Source organism: Nymphaea colorata, unplaced genomic scaffold (assembly GCF_008831285.2).
Source record: "Nymphaea colorata isolate Beijing-Zhang1983 unplaced genomic scaffold, ASM883128v2 scaffold0156, whole genome shotgun sequence".
NCBI lineage: Eukaryota > Viridiplantae > Streptophyta > Magnoliopsida > Nymphaeales > Nymphaeaceae > Nymphaea > Nymphaea colorata.
In genome coordinates this window covers 7,501-32,500 of record NW_022204662.1, presented here as the reverse complement: position 1 = coordinate 32,500, position 25,000 = coordinate 7,501, and positions in this window count along the sequence as shown.

Below are 25,000 nucleotides of genomic sequence, written 5' to 3'. Positions count from 1 at the left end.
GCCCTGTTCCAAAGGGACAAATAGGGGCACTCCAAAGTTGAGAGGCCACAAGTTGAACGAGTCTCCAATTTAAGGTGCTTTGGGTGATCGCTCCGGAGTATAAGGGAAAAAGACGAAAATCATTTGGTCTGCCATAGCATTTTCAAAAAATTCATGCTGGGTGGCATATAGCGAGGATGCCCCGACGACGTAGCGCACAAACCTTGAATAAGCTTTCCTATGTAGGCGAAAGCGACTGGCCATAGGTCGGACGCAGGTGGAATTTGTGTAGGGCATGTGCTGGCTAAGTTTGAGATGCACATCCGAGGTTGGGCGGACTTGGGGGGTTTAAAGTCTTCAATTGCTTGCGGAGAATGTGCCCGACCAAAGGTGGATTTCCGAAAAATAAGATTTATGGTAGGCCAGGTGATTTTCGCGTTAGCCCGTATTACCCGAGAGCGATCGCCCAAAGCACCTGTGAGGTTCGTCGGAGGGGGGGGGGGCTGGTGAAACATTTGCTCGGCTCGATGGACCTTGCTGTAGTCCCTCTTGTGCCCGGTCTTCCGCTGCTTGCGGAAAGTGCTCGGAACACTAGGGATACACAAGGCGGATTCGTACTTCAAAAATACTTATGGTAGACCAAGTGATTTTCGCGTTAGCCCCTTTCACCCGGGAGCCGTCGCCCAAATCACATGTATGGGAGTTTGTTAGGACCACACCGGTTGGCCTAAGAAAATCCGACCGATGCAATCCTAATCCTCCCAGGACCTTCTTGAGGCCTATTCTAAAACCGAAAATCCTAAACAAGTAATTACAGAAAGTTACCCGGCCGGACAGGACCCCGGCGCAAACCCAGTTAGGTGAAGGAATACAAGTCGAGGATACCCTTTCTTCAAAACCTAACTATGGATAGCCTACTACAAAAGAACTAAGGGGGTGGACGAGGCCTTACAAACGTGAGCGATACAAATATTAATTCTCTCGCAACTCACTCACAAACCACGCAAACCACTGGTAACGGACAAACCACACCCAACAAAAGCAAATAGGGAGGTAACGCTCCTTGTGGTCGTGTCTCGGGCACAGTGCCCTCGAGGTACCTCACGGGGGAGCAGGGCCGAAGCCAAGGCTAAAGCAAAACATAAAGCAACTATGATGCTGTCCTAAAACAAACGAAAGCAAATTCCCGCCCGCGGCTACAAGGGGGATCAAGGGATTACCGGCCAAGGTAAACCTTGGCGTAGCTGGATAAGCACCCGAGGTGAGAACCAACCCTCGGGTATTGCAGCTTGCTGTTCAAGAAGGCCGGTTGAGGAGAGCCTCCTCGCTCGCCTGCTGCACTATTCAATCCGCTGGCCGAATGGTGTTGGGCGATGAACTCGCCGCTGAGATCCTGGCCCCCGCGCCTGAAGGGGTGGCCGCTCGCTGCTGGCCGAGAGTTCGCGCTGTCGCTGGACGCGCGTCTACCGGGTGGAAGCAGAACGGCGGGCCGCCTGGAAGGAGCCGAGCGCCGGAATGCTTGCGGATGTAGTCTGAGGAGATGCGGGCAGCGCGTGTAGCTACCGATATGGGTCGCGCTCAGCGCTGAGGACGATGACCGATGCCGGAGAGAGAGACGCTGTCGGGCCGGAAGGGACGCCTGTGTGCCGAGGGGGGCTGCTGCCGGGAAGACAGCGCCTACCTGCCTGCCTTCGGTTGTGACTCAGTCACGCTCGCCGCTTAGCGACGACCGGCGGCAAGGCTGAGACGAATCCTCCACGTGCGGCGGCTAGGGTTTTAGCTTCGTTCCCTTTGTCCAAATTGCCTCTTCTTCAGACTGAACAACACCCTTGAGGGCGAGGGTATTCTGGTCTGATTCCGCCGGAATTAATGGTACTGACCGGGAGTAGCAGGGATCGCCGGAATCTCCGAGTTCCGGCGAAGGTGCGGTCTAGAGCTCCACCCGTTAGAACTCACTCCAATTTGATTATTTGATCTTTGGGATGGAGGCGATTCCGAGGGTCAACTCAATTTTGCAGATCGTGTCCAGAACCCTTGTTTCCTGAGTTCATGAAGTCTCTGGACCGAGAGTCTTGTATGGCTGAACCGAGTATAAATGATACAAATTCGTGCTCGTGGGGCTCGCGGTTCGATTCGATCAACGTGTTAGCAAGGGGGATTAATCGGAGTTTCCCCAAACTGTGTAAGGGACTGATTCCAACAGATTTCTTCGTTACCTCTAAGTCAGGCCTCGGGTATGCCGAGGGAAGACCCCAGAAGATAAGAAGAACGCTGTTCCAATCGATCTCAACACGACTTTGGCGAAAACACGAAAATCTCAAGTACTAACCTCTTTGTCGATATTGAAGCCGAGGTAAACCGCGCCTTCAATCTTCCTTGTTCCAGCTTCAGCCTCTCCACTTCTTCGTGTCCAAGAAGAGGGCACCGAATCCGGGCTTGCTTTAAGCTAGGGATGTACCGTGGACAAGGGAGGGACCGCCGCCGTGAGGAAGAGATCCGCCGATGCCGTGCTGCCTTATGCCGGTGTCTAAGGACTTTGGCTCTTCAAGGACAGGATTTGAGGGGATTGGAAGCGCCTTGGAGGTAGAGGACGCGAGGGGGAAGAAGACGCCAGGCTCGGGTGAGCAAGGTGGGAGACGAGAAGGAGAGAGAGACCTCGAGAGAGGAGAGAGAAGAATTCCGAACAAATGATTCCTTAATCTCAAAATTGCATACAATGTACAAGATCCAAAAAGTATATATACAAGTTCAAATGAAGCGGGTTTGTATTTCATAACCCGCGCTAGATCTAATCCAACAACTAATGCGCCGAGCACACCCCGCTCGGCCTGGGTCTCGAGTTCAAAACTCGTTATTGGCAAGGAATGGTTAAGTGCGAAAGCAAAGACTGAAAATGACTAAGTGCTGGAAGGAAACGAGCGGCCTAGTGCCTAAGCTCGAAATTTAAACGAATCGTCCCTGAGCCTTGTGAGCCCAGGGCGGGGACCTCGTGTGGGTTGCCGCCCACACTTCGGTTAGATGCGCATGGGCTAAGTCTGTTTGACTTAGCCGATTGCCTAGGATTCTAGGTCTTAGAATCGGCTCAAGCGTCTAGGTTGACCGGACTCACATTAGAGGTTAACTTGACTAACTCGGTGAGTTCAACACTTAGTTCAGAAACGTCTTGAAGCCTATCCGGTTTGAGCACCTCTTCGGACCTGGTTGCTCCTCCCACTCCTCCCGCTGCAACCTGCGTTGGTGCTGCTTCAACATCTTGGGTTGAGTTGGCGACGTGCTCCATGGTCTGAGCCCACAACTCAGACGCCTTGCGCTTCAACCGGCTAGGTCCGGCCTGCTCTGTCGGCCTTGGGTCGGGACCATGAGATTGGTCCGTAACAGATTCCCCCTCCCTAAATTGCGCTTGTCCTCGAGCGCTAGAAGAGGGGAAGCGGTGGATTACTAACCCGAACTCTTCCCAAGAAGTTCCTTTATCTGGGCCCTCCCATTCCACGAGTACCTCATGCCTCGTCCTACCTTGGCGTTGGGCGTATCTGTGCTTTAAGATACGGTAGGGTGTTGGCAGTTGTTCCGGCATCTGTTCTATCATCGTTGGTACATCCCCATGATGCGGCTTAAGCCGTGTAACATGGAATACGGGGTGTACTAAAGCTGCTCTTGGAAGGCCTAACCTGTAGGCTGCCTTTCCTACCTTTTGTAGTACCGGATATGGGCCATAATAGCGAGGCAACAGTTTTGAGTAGGGCTGGCCCATCAATGACCTCTGCTTTAGAGGCAACCTCTTCAGCCACACATACTGGCCCACTTCGAATTCACGGTCTTTCCTACCTTTATTATACACTTGTCTCATGCGGTTCTGCGCCTTGGCTATATTCTGCTTGAGTGCGTCTAGCACTTCTTCACGTGTGCGCAGTTCACAGTCAATTTGGTCGTCCTCAGCTGTGCCTCCTTCGTACCTTGGTATAGCAGGAGGAGGGAACCCGTATACACCCTCGTATGGGGTCATGCCCGTGGACGAATGCAGACTAGTGTTATACGACCACTCTGCCCATGGTAAAAATTTTACCCATGTATTTGGTCGTTCTCCCGCGAAGCATCTCAGGTAGGTCTCTAGAGACCGGTTCACGATTTCGCTCTGACCATCTGTCTGTGGATGGTGGGCTGTGCTGAAGTTAAGCGTCGTACCCATTAACTTCATATACTCCTGCCAGAACGCACTGAGAAAGATTGAGTCACGGTCACATACGACCGACTGTGGCATTCCGTGGAGCTTGCCAATAAATTCTTGGTACACGCTGGCCACCATTGGCCCTTGATATGAACGTGGCAAGGGAGCGAAGTGGCTATACTTGGTGAGTCTATCCACTACCACAAGCACAGCTTCCTTGCCTTCAGAGCGGGGCATGGCGTCTATGAAATCCATGGTTACATCAGTCCATGGTTTCGTGGGTATGGGGAGGGGATTCAAGTGACCTGGAGGCTTGATTGCCTCGTATTTCTCCCTCTGACATACCACGCACTTTCTGATGTAACGTTGTACGTCCGCCTTCATGCCGCGCCACCAAAACTGGGCTTTTATTCTACCAAGGGTTTTTGAAACCCCCTCATGACCTGCGGCTGGAGTGTCATGGAAGTGTTGCAAGAGTTCTTGCTTAAGCCCAGAGTTAGGAGAAATCACTGCGCGATTCTTCCTAAACAAGAGATTCCCTCTGACCGTGTACAAGGGGATAGATCCGGGATTCTGTTCTACTGATGCTCGAATTAGCCTCAATGCTTGGTCTTCTTGTTGCTCTTGGGTTAATCGTTCCCATATATCCGTCTCTACCACAGAGAGTGTCATGAACTGCTCGGTCAAACGGGAAAGCGAATCTGCCGCTGTGTTATCCGGACCTTTCTTATACTCAATCTCAAAATCGTATCCTAGCAGCTTGGCCAGCCAACGCTGTTGGGTAGGCGTAGATACTCTTTGTTTGAGCATGTATTTTAACGAATTCTGGTCCGTTTTGACTACGAATCTGTGCCCTATCAGATAAGGCCGCCACTTTTCAACTGCCAATACTATCGCTAAGAGCTCTTTCTCGTATGTAGAAAGAGGTTTTGCCCTACTGGTTAGGGCTTTTGACATATAGGCGATAGGATGGCCTTCTTGACTTAAGACGGCACCGACTCCAACATCACATGCGTCTGTCTCGATTGTAAATTGTTTGTTGAAGTCCGGTAGGGTAAGCACTGGCGCAGTTATAAGGGCATTTTTCAACTTATCAAAGGCTGCCCTAGCCTTTTCTGACCATTGAAAGGCTCCCTTTTTTAACATCTGGGTTAAGGGTTGAGCTATTAGCCCATAACCTTGGATGAAGCGCCTGTAGTAGCCCGTAAGGCCTAGAAAGCCTCTGAGTCCTTTCAGATCCTTAGGCAGTGGCCATCTTTGCATGGCATCCAATTTTTCGGGGTCTGCCCGAACCCCTTGTTGGCACACGATGTGCCCAAGATAACCAATGCTCGGTTGTCCAAAGCTGCATTTGGACCGTTTTGCATACAGTTGGTTATCACGTAGCACCTGAAGAGCTATTGCAAGGTGCTTCTCATGCAATTCCTCTGTCTGACTATATATAAGAATGTCGTCGAAGAAGACCAATATAAAATCTCGGAGGTATTGTCGAAAGACATCGTTCATGCATCTTTGAAATGTTGCCGGTGCGTTAGTTAGACCGAAAGGCATTACGAGGAATTCGTAGTGCCCGTCATGTGTCCTGAATGCCGTCTTGGGGACGTCACCCTTACACATTCTGATTTGATGGTAGCCTGCTCTCAAGTCTATCTTGGAGAATACGGTCGCTCCGGCTAGCTCATCCAACAACTCATCGATGACAGGAATAGGGTGCCTGTCCTTTACCGTGGCTTCGTTCAGGGCGCGGTAATCAACACAAAAGCGCCATGTATTATCCTTCTTCTTCACGAGTAAGACTGGAGAAGAGAAAGGACTGCTGCTAGGCTGAACTATGCCACTCTCTAACATCTCTTTAACCAGACGCTCTATTTCGGCCTTCTGGTTATACCCATATCTGTAGGGCCTCACGTTGACCGGTTCGGCCCCTTGAGTCAATATGATTCGATGGTCGTAGGATCGAGGAGGAGGTAGTCCTTTTGGCTCCTCGAACAAATCCTCATATCGGTCCAACACCGACTGTATCCGTGGAGGCACAATCTCTTCGTGCTCTTCTCTAGATGGCACATCAGTAGCTAGTGCCATCACCCAACACGCTGGTTGTTCTGCCTCTATAGCTCGTAAGGCAGCCTTGGGACGTGTAATGCTCGTGATGCCTTGTAAGGTCATCGGCTCATCTTCTCCGTCGGGGGTGAAAGTCATGCTAAAATTCTTCACGTCCCATGATATGATACCCAAGGTAAAGAACCAGGGCATTCCAAGAATCAAATCTACTCCGTCGAGTGGAATAACCAAGAAATCAATTTTGAAGGGTTTTTTCTTGATGACTACTTCCATATTCTTCCCTTCGTTAAGGCATTTCAGCCTTAGACCCCCTCCCACGACTATTGTTTGGGGTGAGCTAGATTCGAGGGCCACCTTACACTTTTTAGCTGCTTCCTCAGTTAGGAAGTTTCGCGTGGCCCCGTTGTCCAACAAAATGAGGATCTTCTTGCCGTTGATCCTCCCAAACACTCGGAATGAATTGGGCTTGTTTGGGTCTTGCATCGAGTGAAGAGACTCGGTCTCTGTGGGTTTCTCTTCCTTGGCGGGAGTCTCCTCCTTGGCTATTTCTTTTTTCTTCTCGGTCTTTTTAATTCGGCGCTTTTGAATTACTTCTTCCTCTGAAGAGGACGAGCTGGACTCGTAGGAAGCGCTGGAGGATGAGTCACTATCTGTACACGAGCTGGACTCCTCATCACTTATCACTTGTACCCTAAAGTAGGCTGGGCACTTGTGATATTTGTCCCATTTACCCTCACACCTATAGCACAGACCTTTGCGTCTGTATTCCTCAATTTGTTGAGGCGTGAGGTAGCGTAGGGGCGGTTTCTTGCCTTGCCCTTGATTGGAGTTGTGGTAGGGTCGTGGTTCGTTCCCTCTTTTGTAGGGAACTATCTCCTTTCTGGTGTTACGAGAAGCAGAGGGATAGGAGCTTCGTTTCCTCTGTTTATCAAATTTATGAGCCTTTTTCTCGGCTCTTCTTTCCTCGATTCTCTCTTCGTATAGACGGGCCATGGCTATGCATTCTTCCAACTTCTCAAAGCGGTGAATTTTCATCTCTCGCTTTATGTCATTTCTAAGGCCTCCTTTAAAAGCGCCGATGAGGGCCTTTTCCGGCCACCTGACCATGCTCGCTAGGCGCTCAAACTGCCTTTTGTAGGCTGGCACGGTAGTGGTCTGGACCAAATTTTTTAAGTCCTCATCGTAATCAATGAATGTTGAGTCCCCAAATTGGAGTTGGAGACTGGCCTTATACTTTTCCTAGGTTTGCTCTTCATTATTGTGGTTAAACCACAAGTAATGCGTTGTAGCCTCTCCGGTCATGTTGGCCGTAGCTATCTCAATCCATTCTGCCTCTGGAACGTGGTGACATAAGAAGTACCGCTCTGCCATGAAGAGCCATTCACGCAAGTGTTCACCATTGAACTTAGGGAACTCGTATCGGACTGAGGGTGTCCGTCGCTCTTCTTGCCGTTGGTGGAATCGAGACCCTCTTCTTTGGCGAGCTGGAGACTCGTCTTGCTCCCCTTCGGACGTGATCTCAACTCGGTTTTGGCTATGGTGTCCAAATCGTGGGGCTCGGGGAGTCCTATCATCGTAGGCATCCGGTTGATGCCTGCTTTGGGGAGGCGCCATGGTATTACGTCGACCTCCTTCTGTACTCGTCCCAATATGAGAGATGTTATTGGGATCGACCTCAGTGTCGGTTTGGTAGTTCGGTGCAACTAACAAACCCTTACCCTTATCTGGGCGTGTATTCGGGCCCTGAGTAGCCCTCTCTGTGCCTTGTTGCTGGTTTGAGGTTAGAGCCCTAAACATTGCTCGTACTTCATCCATTTCGTTCTGTTGGTTCCTCCTCATTTCGGCTAAGTCTTTGTGGAGTTCGCCGAATTGTCTCTCTATATCCCTCCGTCTATGGTTTTCGGCTTTATCCATGTCTCTACGATACTGGCCGAATTCCCGCTCAAGGTTGCCTAGACGGTTAGTAGTATGCTCGGACATCTCCATGTTGGAAGCCCTATGAGCGACTTCTTGAGGGTCCGAAGTGGTTTCCTCAAGCACGGGCTCGTCGGGGTTCAAGTTTTTCTTAGACTTGGCCATTTGTAAAATCTGGTTGGACCAGCGCCAAGGATGCACTATGCTAAGTAAATCCTAGCTACGAAATTCCAAAAACTGACTATACTGCCACTCTTAAAACTGAAAATCAATTCGAAGACTAGCTGCCACTCTTAATTCTGTCCACGCTGCCGATGCTCCAGCTGCCGCGCGTGAGACCTAAGGCGAGGGAGACGGGTTGGCCCGCCTAATGCCGCACTTCGCTTAAGTGCCTCGGCAATCACACTTCGCTCTAGGCCGGGCTCAAAGAGCCTAAATCACCGCACTCTCCTAGTGCCTCGGTGACGCGCCTCGAGCTTGGCTGCCCTCGGGTGTACAAGGAGTACAACCCTACACTTGCCAAGAGTGGACAAGCGAAGCCTAGATCTACGCAACTAAAGAAACCGTGGCTGGACTACGACTGCTATACTGACACTAGAAAACCCAAATCTGAAAAGAAGACCGCTGAAATAATCAGAAAACCACAAGAAATCCGCTGGCACTGCCCGTTGATGTCGACGATGCGAAGGTCCAAGTGCTCAAACTGACGGATATTCCTCAAGAGGCGCTCTGATACCAATTGTTAGGACCACACCGGTTGGCCTAAGAAAATCCGACCGATGCAATCCTAATCCTCCCAGGACCTTCTTGAGGCCTATTCTAAAACCGAAAATCCTAAACAAGTAATTACAGAAAGTTACCCGGCCGGACAGGACCCCGGCGCAAACCCAGTTAGGTGAAGGAATACAAGTCGAGGATACCCTTTCTTCAAAACCTAACTATGGATAGCCTACTACAAAAGAACTAAGGGGGTTGACGAGGCCTTACAAACGTGAGCGATACAAATATTAATTCTCTCGCAACTCACTCACAAACCACGCAAACCACTGGTAACGGACAAACCACACCCAACAAAAGCAAATAGGGAGGTAACGCTCCTTGTGGTCGTGTCTCGGGCACAGTGCCCTCGAGGTACCTCACGGGGGAGCAGGGCCGAAGCCAAGGCTAAAGCAAAACATAAAGCAACTATGATGCTGTCCTAAAACAAACGAAAGCAAATTCCCGCCCGCGGCTACAAGGGGGATCAAGGGATTACCGGCCAAGGTAAACCTTGGCGTAGCTGGATAAGCACCCGAGGTGAGAACCAACCCTCGGGTATTGCAGCTTGCTGTTCAAGAAGGCCGGTTGAGGAGAGCCTCCTCGCTCGCCTGCTGCACTATTCAATCCGCTGGCCGAATGGTGTTGGGCGATGAACTCGCCGCTGAGATCCTGGCCCCCGCGCCTGAAGGGGTGGCCGCTCGCTGCTGGCCGAGAGTTCGCGCTGTCGCTGGACGCGCGTCTACCGGGTGGAAGCAGAACGGCGGGCCGCCTGGAAGGAGCCGAGCGCCGGAATGCTTGCGGATGTAGTCTGAGGAGATGCGGGCAGCGCGTGTAGCTACCGATATGGGTCGCGCTCAGCGCTGAGGACGATGACCGATGCCGGAGAGAGAGACGCTGTCGGGCCGGAAGGGACGCCTGTGTGCCGAGGGGGGCTGCTGCCGGGAAGACAGCGCCTACCTGCCTGCCTTCGGTTGTGACTCAGTCACGCTCGCCGCTTAGCGACGACCGGCGGCAAGGCTGAGACGAATCCTCCACGTGCGGCGGCTAGGGTTTTAGCTTCGTTCCCTTTGTCCAAATTGCCTCTTCTTCAGACTGAACAACACCCTTGAGGGCGAGGGTATTCTGGTCTGATTCCGCCGGAATTAATGGTACTGACCGGGAGTAGCAGGGATCGCCGGAATCTCCGAGTTCCGGCGAAGGTGCGGTCTAGAGCTCCACCCGTTAGAACTCACTCCAATTTGATTATTTGATCTTTGGGATGGAGGCGATTCCGAGGGTCAACTCAATTTTGCAGATCGTGTCCAGAACCCTTGTTTCCTGAGTTCATGAAGTCTCTGGACCGAGAGTCTTGTATGGCTGAACCGAGTATAAATGATACAAATTCGTGCTCGTGGGGCTCGCGGTTCGATTCGATCAACGTGTTAGCAAGGGGGATTAATCGGAGTTTCCCCAAACTGTGTAAGGGACTGATTCCAACAGATTTCTTCGTTACCTCTAAGTCAGGCCTCGGGTATGCCGAGGGAAGACCCCAGAAGATAAGAAGAACGCTGTTCCAATCGATCTCAACACGACTTTGGCGAAAACACGAAAATCTCAAGTACTAACCTCTTTGTCGATATTGAAGCCGAGGTAAACCGCGCCTTCAATCTTCCTTGTTCCAGCTTCAGCCTCTCCACTTCTTCGTGTCCAAGAAGAGGGCACCGAATCCGGGCTTGCTTTAAGCTAGGGATGTACCGTGGACAAGGGAGGGACCGCCGCCGTGAGGAAGAGATCCGCCGATGCCGTGCTGCCTTATGCCGGTGTCTAAGGACTTTGGCTCTTCAAGGACAGGATTTGAGGGGATTGGAAGCGCCTTGGAGGTAGAGGACGCGAGGGGGAAGAAGACGCCAGGCTCGGGTGAGCAAGGTGGGAGACGAGAAGGAGAGAGAGACCTCGAGAGAGGAGAGAGAAGAATTCCGAACAAATGATTCCTTAATCTCAAAATTGCATACAATGTACAAGATCCAAAAAGTATATATACAAGTTCAAATGAAGCGGGTTTGTATTTCATAACCCGCGCTAGATCTAATCCAACAACTAATGCGCCGAGCACACCCCGCTCGGCCTGGGTCTCGAGTTCAAAACTCGTTATTGGCAAGGAATGGTTAAGTGCGAAAGCAAAGACTGAAAATGACTAAGTGCTGGAAGGAAACGAGCGGCCTAGTGCCTAAGCTCGAAATTTAAACGAATCGTCCCTGAGCCTTGTGAGCCCAGGGCGGGGACCTCGTGTGGGTTGCCGCCCACACTTCGGTTAGATGCGCATGGGCTAAGTCTGTTTGACTTAGCCGATTGCCTAGGATTCTAGGTCTTAGAATCGGCTCAAGCGTCTAGGTTGACCGGACTCACATTAGAGGTTAACTTGACTAACCCGGTGAGTTCAACACTTAGTTCAGAAACGTCTTGAAGCCTATCCGGTTTGAGCACCTCTTCGGACCTGGTTGCTCCTCCCACTCCTCCCGCTGCAACCTGCGTTGGTGCTGCTTCAACATCTTGGGTTGAGTTGGCGACGTGCTCCATGGTCTGAGCCCACAACTCAGACGCCTTGCGCTTCAACCGGCTAGGTCCGGCCTGCTCTGTCGGCCTTGGGTCGGGACCATGAGATTGGTCCGTAACAGAGATCATTTGCATCAATCGGCTGCTGTAGTCCCTCCTGTGCCCGGTCTTCCGCTGCTCGCGGACAGCGTCGGGAACAGTAGGGATACAGAAAGCGAATTCGCTTGATACTTCAAAAATATTTAATATTTATGGTAGACCAAGTGATTTTCGCGTTGGCCCTTTTTATGGGGGAGCCATCGCCCAAATCACCTATAGGTTAACCACCAGCTCGGATCGACGGACTTGACACCCTTCGACCTTGCTGCCGTCCCTCGTGTGCCCTTTCTTCACTGCGAGCGGCCATTTTTTCTTGGTTCCGCGTGCTTCCGTAGCTGTCTTTTCAGCTTCTCCTGCGTCCGGTTTTGCCTGGGCCATTTGTAGTCCACGCGGTGCGACTGCCTTCTTCTCGGCCGCTGTTAGGCACTCACCCGGTTGCGGCTAGAAAGCGCGAACCAAGCACGAGTCCTAGTTCCCAAGTCTCCTTGAGGTAATCTAAAAACCAAAAAATCCTAGCAAATTAAATACAAGGTCTACCCGGCCGGACAGGACCCCGGCGCAAAAAATCCCAAGGAAATGGAATACAAGTGCGGGTTACCCTTTACCAAAAACCTAGCTACGGCTTATCCTACTACAATCAAACTAAAACCGGATGCGAGGCTTTACAAACGCGTTCGATACAAGAATCACTCGCAACTCACTCACAAGCCACAATCAAACCACGACTAACGAACAAACCACGCCCTTTCCCAAATAGGACGGCTAGGCCCGCGGTGGTCGTGTCTTTGGCCTACGGCCTCCGAGGTACCACGAGACGGACGATGGGTCTAAGCCCGGGCTAAAACAGGAAATTAAGCAAACTAACAAGTCCCTAACGCAAAAGCAAATACTCCCACCCGAAACTACAAGGGGGTTAAGGAGATGATACTGGCCAAGGTGATTCCTTGGCTGTCCGAGAGGGATCCGAGGCTAAGACCGTGCCTCGGATATTGCAGCTACGGATCGAAGAAGTCCACTTGAGGCGAGCCTCCTCGGAGCTTGCTGCACGGGCTGGAGACCGGCGGGGAGAGCACGGCCTGTCTGCCGCTGGACGCCGACGATGCTGGCGTAGAGAGAGAGAGTCGGCCAAGGTGGCTCGGCCGACGCTGGCCGCGTGACGGGTGTCGACGGCGTAGACGGAAGGACGGCGGGAAGCGCGCGTCTGAGTGCGCCGGTGCCGCTGCTGCTGCTACACGTACTCCGGCAGAGTGACGAGGGGGGCGAGTGCCGGAAGCGGCAACGCCTACCTGCCTTCCTTCGGGTGTGGCTCGGCCACGGGCGTCGGCTGGGTGCCGACGGAAGAGAGTCGACCACGACGGTGGCCGACGGAACAGCTACGCCTAATCCTAACTAAGGCTGGCTGGGCTCGGCAACGACTGGGCTCTAGTAGGGTAGTGTCGGTCTGGTTTAGGGAGGTTAAGGTAGGGGTAGGCCGAGGGGGGAGGTGAGGTTTAGGAGGGATGTTAGGGTTTCTAACTACGATGGTAGGCCAATGCGGTTTGGCTAGGGCTGAGCCTAAGCTCGGGGAAGTTGGTCAAGAGAGACCGAGTGCGATAGTGGGTTCTAGAAGGTAGCCTGACTACTGGACCAAGTGATGGGTCCGGGTGAAGTGGGTTCGGGCAATCTCGAGGTAGGCTCGAGATGACTAGGGTTAGGTCAAACTGAAGGGTTGACCTAGTGGGCTAAGACGGAAAGTCAGAGGGTTGACTAAGTCCTAAGGTCGAGTGGGTTCGGTTCAAATGTGGGTAGTGAACTCCTAGGTTGGATGACGCGTGAGGTTGACCTAGCTAGGTGGGCTCGGTCTTGGCGGTCTAGCCAAGTGAGTGCGTCGGGTCTTGCCACGTGGCAAGATCAACGGTCAAGGGTAGCTCGCTAGGGGAAAGGCTAGCGAGTAAGAGGAGGGTGGCGATCACTTTCCTAGAAGGTAGGAAGAGATCGAGCTTGATTGCTAAGGAGATTAGGCAATCAAAGAGGTGGCACTCGAGATTATTCGAGTCTCTCTCTCCGGTGGATGGGTGACACGTGGAGGCAAGGAACGGTGGAGATAAGCTGCGGATTAGGGTTGAGATGAAGGTGGAGGAGGTAGGCGAGAAAACGGGAAGGGGAGCGCGCGGCGAGGGACTTGCCAAATCGCTGGGGTGTAGGTGGCACGCGGTTAGATGAGGTGGCAGCCGCGTGGACTGGGCGAGACTCCAAGTGGGACCTGGTGAGACAGGTGGCAGACACGTAGGATGATGACTGGACACGAGGTGGCTGGGATGCGGACAGGTGGCGCGATGGAGGGCTGAGGCGTTAGGGTTTGACGCAAAGGAAAATATGCCAAAAAGGAAGGTGGCGGAGGTGACAAATGCGGGCTGGGAGCTCGTGATCCAAGAGGGATTCTCGGAGGGGGCTAGGCGAGCTGGAGAGGACACATGGCAGGCTACGAGGACAGGGTATGACGCGGGTTGACAGATGTGGGACACGTGTAGAAACGGAAGGCCAAGATGCGCGGTAGGAAGACTTACCAATTCGGGACCGGCGGCCAAGGGAGACGCGGTCCTTCACGCGCCGCGGCTAGGGTTAGCTCCTCGTCCAAATGACGCTGGTGCCCTTCTCGAAACTGCAGGGGCCTTCGGTGGTGGAGGGGCAGGACTGTCCTTCACACCGGAAACAATGGTTGACGCCGGAAATTGCAGCGGTGTCTTAGCTCCAACGAGAATACCGGCCGAGGCGATTTCTATCTTCTCACGGGCCGAATTTGCCCAAATTTGACTATGTTGATCAGCACGAAGAGGCGATTCCACTGAAGTGGTTTAGAGGCCCAAACCTCGATATTGAACCGTGATTTTGAGTCCTTCAAGCCGCTGGATTTCTTGCCAACTTCAATTTGGAGCCGACGGTAGAAGTGATCTTTTTGTTGAGGCAGCCGTCGTGAACCGTGAGGGGTGGCTTGGGTTGGTTCCTACGGATAGAAAACCGATTCCAAGCGGGGAAGAGAGTGCACCAAGGGAGGGGCACCGTAGATCCTCAAACCAGTCACTCGGGTATGCCGAGCAAGGGGCCTAGGTCGCGGGTGAGGCTCCGGAAGCGAACAACTCCAAGCCGAATGGAAGAGTTCAATGATCCGAGTACTAACCTTGTTAAGCCGTCGAATCGAAGCCTTGGGGACTTCGATCTTCTCTTGTGCCGAACTCAGCCTTTCTTCTCCTTCGTGTTCAAGGGGAAGGCACCAATGTTCGGGCTATTGATCTTCTTCGTAGAGGCAAGCGTGGACGAGGAGGGATCACCGCCGGTGGGAGGGGATCCGCCTGGTTTGTCTTCCTTGAGGCCGAGGTCAACACGGACGACGGGGGCAAGGGGATTCGATGGGTGGAGACGCTCCTAACTCGGGTAGAGAGAGGGGGTCGAAGAGATGGAGTCCTCGAAGAGGAGAGAGAGCCAAAACTCGCAATGAGCCAAAATTCAATTTTTTCGATACAATTACAAAGGATCCAATACAATATATACAAAGAGAAAGTGATCCGGGATTATCACGCGCGATCCAAACCCAAAATCTAAAAAGCTCAAGGCGCTCGGCACAACCCGCCGGCTTAGGTCTTGACTTCGAATCTCAAAGGCGCCAAGTAAAAAAAACGAGTTAACAAAAGCTTAGTACTAAAGTTAAAATAAACGCCTAAGTGCTAAAACGACTCCTTGAACCTTGCGAGCCCAAGGAGGGGGACCTCGTGAGGGTAAACGCCCTCACTTCGCATTTGGAGTATAAGGGCTCGGTCTGGTTGACCGAGCCATTCGCTTAAGACCTTTGGTCTTAGACGACCTCGCGGGTTGAGAAAGTCGAACTCGGTTTGGGTGCATCTAGCCTACGCTCGGTGAGTTCTACAACTGGTTCAGTGTGACCCTGAGGTTCATCCTGTTCGAGCACCGTTGCGGACTTGGCTGCTCCTCCCGCTCCTCCCACTGCAACCTGACCTGGTGCGTCGTTAGCCTCCTTGGGAGTTTCCTCGGCTAACTGATGCAAGGACCGAGCCCACAAATCTGACGCTCTTCTACGCCTAATGCTTGGCTCGGGCTGTTCGGCCTCGCCTGGGTCTGGACCATCTGGTAGGTCCGTAACAGATTCCCCCTCCCTACCTTGCGCTTGTCCTCGAGCGCTGGAAGAGGGAAAACGATGAGCAACTGACCCAAATTCCTCCCAAGAGGTTCCTTGGTCGGGGCCTTCCCACTCGACCAATACTTCATGCCTTGTTCGGCCTTGCCTTCTTGTATATCTGTGCTTTAAAATTCTGTAAGGCGTTGGCAACTGGTCCGGCACATGTTCCACGATAGTCGGTATCTCGCCTTGATGTGGTTTCAAGCGAGAGACATGGAACACAGGGTGGACTTGTGCCTCTCTGGGCAATCCCAATCGGTATGCGGCCTTGCCGACTTTCTGTAATATGGGATATGGCCCATAGTAACGCGGCAGAAGTTTCGAGTATGGCTGCCCCATTAGAGACTTCTGCTTCAGAGGAAGCCTCTTCAACCATACGTACTGCCCTTCTTCGAATCCTCGGTCTTGTCTACCTTTATCGTAGACTTGCTTCATTCGATTCTGCGCTTTAATCAAATTCTGTTTTAAGGAGTTAATGACCTCCTCTCTGGTGCGCAGTTCGCAGTCCACATTATCCTCTAAGGCGCTACCTCCTTCATAAGTTGGAATGGTTGGAGGTGGAAAACCGTAGACTGCCTCATAGGGAGTCATCCCTGCCGACGAGTGCCAACTCGTGTTGTAAGACCACTCGGCCCAGGGTAAGTATTTGACCCATGAATTAGGTCTTTCTCCCGCGAAGCATCTGAGATAAGTCTCGAGAGACCGATTCACAATCTCGCTTTGCCCGTCGGTTTGCGGGTGATGGGCAGTGCTGAACCGAAGTTCTGTACCTAACGTCTTCATATACTCCTTCCAGAACGCGCTCATAAAAATAGAGTCTCTGTCGCAGATGATCGTCTGAGGCATCCCGTGGAGTTTTCCAACGTACTCCTGGAAGACGTGAGCCACCATTGGCCCTTGGTACAGTCGTGGCAATGGTGCAAAGTGGCTGTATTTAGACAGCCTATCAACCACCACTAGTATTGCCTCTTTTCCTTCTGAGCGAGGCATAGCATCAATGAAATCCATGGTGATATCCGTCCATGGTCTTGTAGGAATTGGGAGTGGATTTAGGTGACCTGGAGGCTTGATTGCCTCGTATTTCTCCCTTTGGCAAATCTTGCACTGACGGATGTACCTTTGCACATCGGCCTTCAGTCCTCGCCACCAGAACTGGGCCTTGACTCTACTCACGGTCTTAGCGACCCCTTCGTGTCCTGCAGCAGGCGAGTCATGGAAGTGCTGCAGAAGCTCTCGTTTCAGCTCTGAATTAGGAGGGACAACGGCCCGACCCTTCCTAAAAAGAAGATCCCCTTTCACCGAATGTAAAGGGATGGAACCCGGATTCTGCTTTCCTGCAGCCTTAAGTAATTTGGTCGATTGGTCATTATCTTGATCGTTGGCCAATCGTACCCATAAGTTGGTTTCCACCACTGACAGTGTCATGAATTGTTCGGTAAGGCGTGATAGGGAATCCGCTGCCTTATTTTCAGGACCTTTCTTGTATTCGATCTCGAAATCGTACCCCAAAAGCTTAGCTAACCAGCGTTGTTGTGTGGGGGTGGATACACGTTGCTTAAGCATGTATCTCAAACTATTCTGATCGGTCCTTACTATGAATCTGCGTCCAATCAGATAGGGACGCCATTTCTCCACCGCAATTACAATGGCAAGCAACTCCTTCTCATACGTTGAGAAAGGTTTCGCCCTACTGGTTAGGGCCTTCGACATGTATGCGATGGGATGACCCTCTTGGCCGAGTACGGCCCCAACGCCAACTTCACATGCATCGGTTTCAATGGTAAAGGTCTTAGTGAAGTCGGGGAGTGTCAAAACTGGAGCGGTCATCAAGGCCGACTTGAGTTTGTCAAATGCAACCTTAGATTTCTCTGTCCACTGAAAAGCTCCCTTTTTTAGCATTTGGGTTAGAGGTTGTGCGATAATTCCATATCCTTGTATAAACCTCCTGTAGTACCCTGTGAGTCCAAGGAAGCCTCGTAGACCCTTTAGATCTTTGGGCAGTGGCCATTTCTCCATGGCTTGCAATTTTTCGGGGTCTGCCCGAACCCCTTCTCGCGACACAATGTGCCCGAGATACCCTATGGAAGATTGTCCAAAGCTACACTTGGACATCTTCGCGAAAAGCTGATGTTCCTTCAATATGTTTAGCGTTATGCTCAGGTGTTCCCGATGCTTTTCCTCACTTTGACTGTAGATGAGAATGTCGTCAAAGAAGACCAAAATAAAACTGCGTAGGTGCTCCCGAAATACGTCGTTCATGCACCTCTGAAAGGTGGCTGGTGCGTTTGTTAACCCAAACGGCATTACTAAGAATTCGTAATGCCCATCGTGAGTACGGAAAGCAGTCTTTGATATATCTTTGTCTTGCATTCTTATTTGATGATAGCCGGCACGAAGGTCTATCTTTGAAAAGATTGTGGCGCCGGTGAGCTCATCTAACAACTCATCTATGACCGGTATGGGGTGCCGATCCTTGACGGTTACCTCGTTCAATGCTCTGTAGTCTATGCAAAATCTCCATGTGTTGTCTTTCTTCTTCACCAAAAGGACTGGGGAAGAGAACGGACTACAGCTCGGACGGATGATACCATCATGGAGCATCTCTTTTACGAGGCGTTCAATTTCCGCCTTCTGACTATACCCATACCGATAAGGCCTGACGTTTACAGGCTCCGCTCCTTGCGTGAGTACGATGCGGTGGTCATAGGCCCTTTGAGGAGGTAGGCCTTTAGGTTCCGCAAATATCTCGGGAAACTTATTCAACACATTCTGAATCGAGGGTGGGATCGGTTCGTCAATGGTCTCGTCCGATCCTGGAACATCTGTAGCTAGCGTAAGGACCCAGCAAGCGGGCTGCTCCTGGTCGAGGCAACGCAGGGCGGCCTTAGGACTTGTCGTGCTGGCTAGTCCTTGCAACGTGATGGGCTCCCCATCAAGCTCTGGAATGAACGTCATCGAGAAATTCTTGACGTCCCAGTGGATATCTTTCCACGATAAGAACCAAGACATGCCTAGGACTAAGTCGACTCCATCCAAGGGTATGACCAACGAGTCAACTTTGAAGGTACGTTTCTTGATGGTAACCTCCATGTCCTTAACCTCGTGCATGCACTTCAGCCGGTGGCCCCCTCCCACGACAATCGTTTGAGGTTTACTTGGTTGCAAGGCAACATTGCACCTTTGAGCCGCTTCCTCGGTTAGGAAGTTATTCGTTGCTCCACAATCAAGCAAAATCAAAACTTTTTGCCCGTTGATACGCCCAAATACTCGCATGGCGTTGGGCTTGTGGGGGTCTTGCATGGTGTGAAGAGACTCACCCTCTTCGGGTTTGCCTTCGGCTTTTGGAGTCTCTTCTGTCTTCGTTTCTGCCTTTTCCGGCCTCTTGGCCTTTCTCCTTGTCCTCTCCTCTTGCTCAGAAGAGGAGCTAGAGCTGGAAGGTGAACTCGAGGATGAGTCACTATCCGAGCTGCTGCTGTATTCGGGATCGCTGACCACCATTACATGGAAGAAGGATTTGCATTGATGGTTCTTATCCCATTTGGCCTCACAACGATAGCATAAGCCTTTTCGTCTATATTCTTCAATTTGCTTCGGTGTGAGATAGCGGGTAGGGGGGTTCCTACCAGATCTGGTATCGGCCCTGAACTCCCGTCGAGGTGCGTAGGGAGTTGATTCATTACCCCTGGGCCGTGAGCTAGAAGAGAACGCCGGTTTCTTCTTCTGCTTGTCAAATTTGCGAGTCCTTTTTAGGGCTCGCTTCTCCTCTAGGCGCTCTTCACATATTCGCGCCATGGCAAAACATTCTTCGAGGGTGTCATAGTTCTGGACTTTCATTTCGAGGACAACCTCTTGTTTTAATCCACCCTTGAAGGCTCCAATAAGCGCCTTCTCGGTCCATTGGACTCGGCTAGCCAAACGGATGAATTCTTTGTGGTAGGCTGGCACGGTCGTTCTTTGGACTAACTTCTTCAAGTCTTCGTCGTAGTCCAAATAGGTGGAATCACCGAATCGGAGTTGGAAGCTTGCTTTGAACTTCTCCCAAGTTGGTTCTCTAGTTTTATGGTCAAACCAGAGATATTGGGTAGTGGCCTCGCCTGTGGTGTTGGCGGCCGCTATCTCTATCCATTCCTCATCCGGGATACGGTGGCAAACAAAGTAACGCTCTGCCATGAAGAGCCACTCTCTCAGACCTTCCCCATTAAACTTCGGAAACTCGTATCTAACCGTGGGGGTTCTCCTCTCTTCTTGACGAGAGTTGGTTCTCCTTCGTTCTCTCTGAGGAGATTCACCCTCCTCTCCTTCCGAGCCATAAAAGCTTCGGCTTTGGCTATGATTTCCAATGCGTTGCTGTTGGAAGGAACTTCGCATCTCTTGTTGAGTGCGATCCGGGGGTGGGTGCATTCTGCCCCTGCCGGCACCTTCACGAGGGGTGCCTAAATGTGAAGCGTCATGTGTATCCGCTTCCACATATCTGCCCTTGCCCTTGTCTCGTCCTGACGTGGAGGGGTCCGAGGTGGGTCGATCTGTACCAATGTTGAGGTGGGCTGTAATCGCTTTAAGCATGCCCTTCATCTCATTGGTTTCACGTTGTTGTTCTTCCTCTCGACGGACGGCCTCATTTCTACGTTGCTGGTCCATGTTGTGCATCTCTCTTTTCCAGCGGTTAAAGTCCCGCTCTAATTGTAGGATGCGACCGGCAAGGGGTTCTTGAATCTCTACGGATTCAGAGGGATGAGGTGCCTCGGTTTGGCCCTCATCGGCGGTGCCTTCCTCAACGTTGAGGTTCTTCTTGGATTTGGCCATTTGGATGGCTTGAAATCGCCAAGGCAACACTGTAACGTTACCTAAACTACGCTGACCTAAAATCCAAAAACTGTAACACTGCCACTCTTAAGCTACGCTGGCCTAACTAGACTGACTCTGCCCTCTGCACGCTGCCGCTGATGCCGCGTGCGTTCTAAGGCAAGGGAGACGGGTTGGCCCGCCTACTGCCGCGCTACGCCTTAGCGCCTCGGCAGTCCCGCTTCGCTCTCGGCCGGGCTCAAGGAGCCTAAATCGCCACACCCGCCTGGTGTCTCGGCGACGCACCTCAAGCTTGGCTACCCTCGGGTGTACAAGGCGTACAGCCCTACACTTGCTAAAGGTGAGCAAGCGAACCCTAGAACAACACTAATATACGGAAACCGTGAACACTAGAAGACCGAATCTGGCTACTGACTGAAAACCGAAATACCAACAAGAAAACCACTGCCTAATCTGCACTCTGACGAGAAAACCGAACAAGCTGCCTTTGGTGAAGCCGATTCTTCAGTCTTCGGGTGCTCAAACAACGGAATATACCCCAAGGTAGCTCTGATACCAATTGTTAGGCACTCACCCGGTTGCGGCTAGAAAGCGCGAACCAAGCACGAGTCCTAGTTCCCAAGTCTCCTTGAGGTAATCTAAAAACCAAAAAATCCTAGCAAATTAAATACAAGGTCTACCCGGCCGGACAGGACCCCGGCGCAAAAAATCCCAAGGAAATGGAATACAAGTGCGGGTTACCCTTTACCAAAAACCTAGCTACGGCTTATCCTACTACAATCAAACTAAAACCGGATGCGAGGCTTTACAAACGCGTTCGATACAAGAATCACTCGCAACTCACTCACAAGCCACAATCAAACCACGACTAACGAACAAACCACGCCCTTTCCCAAATAGGACGGCTAGGCCCGCGGTGGTCGTGTCTTTGGCCTACGGCCTCCGAGGTACCACGAGACGGACGATGGGTCTAAGCCCGGGCTAAAACAGGAAATTAAGCAAACTAACAAGTCCCTAACGCAAAAGCAAATACTCCCACCCGAAACTACAAGGGGGTTAAGGAGATGATACCGGCCAAGGTGATTCCTTGGCTGTCCGAGAGGGATCCGAGGCTAAGACCGTGCCTCGGATATTGCAGCTACGGATCGAAGAAGTCCACTTGAGGCGAGCCTCCTCGGAGCTTGCTGCACGGGCTGGAGACCGGCGGGGAGCGCACGGCCTGTCTGCCGCTGGACGCCGACGATGCTGGCGTAGAGAGAGAGAGTCGGCCAAGGTGGCTCGGCCGACGCTGGCCGCGTGACGGGTGTCGACGGCGTAGACGGAAGGACGGCGGGAAGCGCGCGTCTGAGTGCGCCGGTGCCGCTGCTGCTGCTACACGTACTCCGGCAGAGTGACGAGGGGGGCGAGTGCCGGAAGCGGCAACGCCTACCTGCCTTCCTTCGGGTGTGGCTCGGCCACGGGCGTCGGCTGGGTGCCGACGGAAGAGAGTCGACCACGAGGGTGGCCGACGGAACAGCTACGCCTAATCCTAACTAAGGCTGGCTGGGCTCGGCAACGACTGGGCTCTAGTAGGGTAGTGTCGGTCTGGTTTAGGGAGGTTAAGGTAGGGGTAGGCCGAGGGGGGAGGTGAGGTTTAGGAGGGATGTTAGGGTTTCTAACTACGATGGTAGGCCAATGCGGTTTGGCTAGGGCTGAGCCTAAGCTCGGGGAAGTTGGTCAAGAGAGACCGAGTGCGATAGTGGGTTCTAGAAGGTAGCCTGACTACTGGACCAAGTGATGGGTCCGGGTGAAGTGGGTTCGGGCAATCTCGAGGTAGGCTCGAGATGACTAGGGTTAGGTCAAACTGAAGGGTTGACCTAGTGGGCTAAGACGGAAAGTCAGAGGGTTGACTAAGTCCTAAGGTCGAGTGGGTTCGGTTCAAATGTGGGTAGTGAACTCCTAGGTTGGATGACGCGTGAGGTTGACCTAGCTAGGTGGGCTCGGTCTTGGCGGTCTAGCCAAGTGAGTGCGTCGGGTCTTGCCACGTGGCAAGATCAACGGTCAAGGGTAGCTCGCTAGGGGAAAGGCTAGCGAGTAAGAGGAGGGTGGCGATCACTTTCCTAGAAGGTAGGAAGAGATCGAGCTTGATTGCTAAGGAGATTAGGCAATCAAAGAGGTGGCACTCGAGATTATTCGAGTCTCTCTCTCCGGTGGATGGGTGACACGTGGAGGCAAGGAACGGTGGAGATAAGCTGCGGATTAGGGTTGAGATGAAGGTGGAGGAGGTAGGCGAGAAAACGGGAAGGGGGAGCGCGCGGCGAGGGACTTGCCAAATCGCTGGGGTGTAGGTGGCACGCGGTTAGATGAGGTGGCAGCCGCGTGGACTGGGCGAGACTCCAAGTGGGACCTGGTGAGACAGGTGGCAGACACGTAGGATGATGACTGGACACGAGGTGGCTGGGATGCGGACAGGTGGCGCGATGGAGGGCTGAGGCGTTAGGGTTTGACGCAAAGGAAAATATGCCAAAAAGGAAGGTGGCGGAGGTGACAAATGCGGGCTGGGAGCTCGTGATCCAAGAGGGATTCTCGGAGGGGGCTAGGCGAGCTGGAGAGGACACATGGCAGGCTACGAGGACAGGGTATGACGCGGGTTGACAGATGTGGGACACGTGTAGAAACGGAAGGCCAAGATGCGCGGTAGGAAGACTTACCAATTCGGGACCGGCGGCCAAGGGAGACGCGGTCCTTCACGCGCCGCGGCTAGGGTTAGCTCCTCGTCCAAATGACGCTGGTGCCCTTCTCGAAACTGCAGGGGCCTTCGGTGGTGGAGGGGCAGGACTGTCCTTCACACCGGAAACAATGGTTGACGCCGGAAATTGCAGCGGTGTCTTAGCTCCAACGAGAATACCGGCCGAGGCGATTTCTATCTTCTCACGGGCCGAATTTGCCCAAATTTGACTATGTTGATCAGCACGAAGAGGCGATTCCACTGAAGTGGTTTAGAGGCCCAAACCTCGATATTGAACCGTGATTTTGAGTCCTTCAAGCCGCTGGATTTCTTGCCAACTTCAATTTGGAGCCGACGGTAGAAGTGATCTTTTTGTTGAGGCAGCCGTCGTGAACCGTGAGGGGTGGCTTGGGTTGGTTCCTACGGATAGAAAACCGATTCCAAGCGGGGAAGAGAGTGCACCAAGGGAGGGGCACCGTAGATCCTCAAACCAGTCACTCGGGTATGCCGAGCAAGGGGCCTAGGTCGCGGGTGAGGCTCCGGAAGCGAACAACTCCAAGCCGAATGGAAGAGTTCAATGATCCGAGTACTAACCTTGTTAAGCCGTCGAATCGAAGCCTTGGGGACTTCGATCTTCTCTTGTGCCGAACTCAGCCTTTCTTCTCCTTCGTGTTCAAGGGGAAGGCACCAATGTTCGGGCTATTGATCTTCTTCGTAGAGGCAAGCGTGGACGAGGAGGGATCACCGCCGGTGGGAGGGGATCCGCCTGGTTTGTCTTCCTTGAGGCCGAGGTCAACACGGACGACGGGGGCAAGGGGATTCGATGGGTGGAGACGCTCCTAACTCGGGTAGAGAGAGGGGGTCGAAGAGATGGAGTCCTCGAAGAGGAGAGAGAGCCAAAACTCGCAATGAGCCAAAATTCAATTTTTTCGATACAATTACAAAGGATCCAATACAATATATACAAAGAGAAAGTGATCCGGGATTATCACGCGCGGATCCAAACCCAAAATCTAAAAAGCTCAAGGCGCTCGGCACAACCCGCCGGCTTAGGTCTTGACTTCGAATCTCAAAGGCGCCAAGTAAAAAAAACGAGTTAACAAAAGCTTAGTACTAAAGTTAAAATAAACGCCTAAGTGCTAAAACGACTCCTTGAACCTTGCGAGCCCAAGGAGGGGGACCTCGTGAGGGTAAACGCCCTCACTTCGCATTTGGAGTATAAGGGCTCGGTCTGGTTGACCGAGCCATTCGCTTAAGACCTTTGGTCTTAGACGACCTCGCGGGTTGAGAAAGTCGAACTCGGTTTGGGTGCATCTAGCCTACGCTCGGTGAGTTCTACAACTGGTTCAGTGTGACCCTGAGGTTCATCCTGTTCGAGCACCGTTGCGGACTTGGCTGCTCCTCCCGCTCCTCCCACTGCAACCTGACCTGGTGCGTCGTTAGCCTCCTTGGGAGTTTCCTCGGCTAACTGATGCAAGGACCGAGCCCACAAATCTGACGCTCTTCTACGCCTAATGCTTGGCTCGGGCTGTTCGGCCTCGCCTGGGTCTGGACCATCTGGTAGGTCCGTAACAGCCTCCGACTGCTGTCAAGGCCTTTGTTTGGCAGGTGCTATGCAACGTGTCCTTCCCTGCCTGGCCCTCGGCCTGCAGTGCTCGCTGTTCCCCGACAGCGCCTGCGGTGTCCTTTGGGACCGGATCAGGTACACAAGTGGATTCACGAATGGTCTGGAACATTTATGGTAGACTAGGTGATTTTCGCGTTAGCCCCTTTTACCCGGGAGCGATCGCCCAAATCACCTGCGTAGGAG